This window comes from Puntigrus tetrazona, chromosome 8 (assembly GCF_018831695.1).
Source record: "Puntigrus tetrazona isolate hp1 chromosome 8, ASM1883169v1, whole genome shotgun sequence".
In the NCBI taxonomy this organism is placed as follows: domain Eukaryota; kingdom Metazoa; phylum Chordata; class Actinopteri; order Cypriniformes; family Cyprinidae; genus Puntigrus; species Puntigrus tetrazona.
In genome coordinates this window covers 1,387,534-1,390,033 of record NC_056706.1, presented here as the reverse complement: position 1 = coordinate 1,390,033, position 2,500 = coordinate 1,387,534, and the positions used below count along the sequence as shown (strand labels likewise).

The following is a 2,500-nucleotide window of genomic DNA, read 5'->3' as shown; positions in this document are numbered from 1 at the left end:
CACACACACACACACACACACACACACACACACACACACACACACACACACACACACACACACACACACACACACACACACACACACACACACACACACACACACACACACACACACACACACACACACACACACACACACACACACACACACACACACACACACACACACACACACACACACACACACACACACACACACACACACACACACACAGACACACACACACACACACACACACACACACACACACACACACACACACACACACACACACACACACACACACACACACACACACACACACACACACACACACACACACACACACACACACACACACACACACACACACACACACACACACACACAGACACACACACACACACACACACACACACAGACACACACACAGATACACACACACACACACACACACACACACACACACACACACACACACACACACACACACACACACACACACACACACACACACACACACACACACACACACACACACACACACACACACACACACACACACACACACACACACACACACACACACACACACACACACACACACACACACACACACACACACACACACACACACACACACACACACACACACACACACACACACACACACACACACACACACACAGACACACACACACAGATTACACACACACACACACACACACAGACACACACACACACACACAGACACACACACACACACACACACACACACAGACACACAACACACACAGACACACACACACACAGACACACACACAGACACACACACACACACACACAGACACACACACACACACACACACACACACACACACACACAGTTTATCTCGTCCTTGCAGCAGTTCTTTATAAATGATCTGTGTTTCAGCATCAGGATCTAACGGGTCGCTCCAGTCGCCCAGAGTCACGGCCGAATGAGTCCGACTGCAGCCCGGCGCTGACACACACACACACACACACACACACACACACGAGATGACCGAGAGTAACACATCACATGTGCGATGACAAAATACATGCAGCATTATTTTAATCGGCTTTAAAGAGAGCCTTCTGCAGCAGAAAACACCTAACAGTCCAGTGATCTAATCTGTTAAGTACCGTATCACACACACACACACACACACACACACACACCTGTGCGGTCGGGCTGAAGGCAGCAGGTCCATTTGTTTCCTCGATGAGCTCCGGGGTGAAAAGACGGCAGCATGTGTTCATTATAAATACTGACCTTCCTGATGGCCGATAGCCACTGATTGAGCTCATTTACATTCTGAAACACACACACACACACACACACTATTATTATTATATACACTGATAGCAATCAGAAATACTTCTTGAGCTGCAATTCAGTATATTAGAATGATTGAGGACTGAAGTAATGACATCACAGAAATAAATGATATATCAACAGACATTTACATAGAAAACAGCTATTTTAATTTATAATGATATTTTCACATTTTACTGTATTTTACTGTAAATACGTGCAGCCTCTGTGAGAGGAAGAGATATATGAAGTGTGTCCACCGTTACTAAATCTCAACATATTTTACTGAACGTGAACGACGCCAAATAATTGCATGTTTAATATTACATTCCTGGTATTATTACAAAAATGCATACAATTAACAGATTATTTCATGACTTTCTGTTTTATGCAGGTAAAGTATTTGTACTGGATAGGATGATGATTATTGTTGTGTAAGTGAGCAGTAAAGTCAGTCTACTGTAGTTAGTGGTTACTGTAATGTGTGCTACATGATCAAGTGTGTGTGTGATCAGGTACTGTATACTGTGTGTGTGTGTGTGATTGGATACTATATATTGAACGTGTGTGCATAAAAGCGGCGCGTGTGTGTGTGTGAGTGTGTGTGTGCACATTTGTGTGTGTGTGTGTGTGTGTGTGTGTGTGCATGCTGTGTGTGCGTTGTGTGTGTGTGTGTGTGTGTGTCTGTGTGCACTTGTGTGTTTTGTGCATGTGTGTGTGCATGCGTATGCGTGTGTGTGTATGTGTGTGTGTGTGTGTGTGCACGCATGTGTGTGTGTGTATGTTGCAGTGTGCGTGCGTGCATGTGTGTGTGTGTGCAGTATGTGTGTACGGCAGTTGTGTGTGTGTTTGTATATGTGTGTGTGCAGTTTGTGTGTGTGTGCGTGTGCATGTGTGTGTGCGTATGCATGTATGTGTGTGTGTGTGTGTGTGTGTGTGTGTGTGTGTGAGTGTGTGTGAAATGTTTGTGTGTGTGTGTGTGTTTGTGCATGTGTGTGTGATGCGTATGCGTGTGTGTGTGTGTGTGTGTGTGTGTGCGTGCGCAGTGTGTGCGTGTGTGTGTGTGCTGTATGTGCATGCGCATGTGTGTGTGTGTGTGCATGTGAGTGTGTGTGTGTGTGAGTGTGTGTGTGTGTGTGTGTGTCACCTTGCACTGCAGGTATGTGGTGTGTGGTTGTC

At 45.6% G+C, this 2,500-nt stretch overlaps 1 pseudogene; it reads right to left on the bottom strand.

The window, feature by feature from the left end:
- LOC122350656 overlaps positions 1-2,500 on the bottom strand; it is a 24,801-nt pseudogene that overhangs the window by 1,564 nt on the left and 20,737 nt on the right.